The following is a 248-nucleotide window of genomic DNA, read 5'->3' on the forward strand; positions in this document are numbered from 1 at the left end:
GACTCATCTGCGTCTGATTCCTTCAAACACGCGCACATTCATTATGAAGTCAGAGCGCAGCGTAAAGTCAGCCGTAAAAACACAAACACTTCCTGTTTACTTTTCAAAATAAAACACTCTCAGTCCATAAATCAAAAATCTTGGAGGAAACTGATAATTAGACCAACTACCATTTTCCTGACAGATCTGTGTTGAATATTTTTTACCATAAATGAATGAAAATACATGTCTGAACAGCACATCAATCC

The sequence above is a fragment of the Sphaeramia orbicularis genome, chromosome 5 (genome assembly GCF_902148855.1).
Source record: "Sphaeramia orbicularis chromosome 5, fSphaOr1.1, whole genome shotgun sequence".
Taxonomy (NCBI): Eukaryota; Metazoa; Chordata; class Actinopteri; order Kurtiformes; family Apogonidae; genus Sphaeramia; species Sphaeramia orbicularis.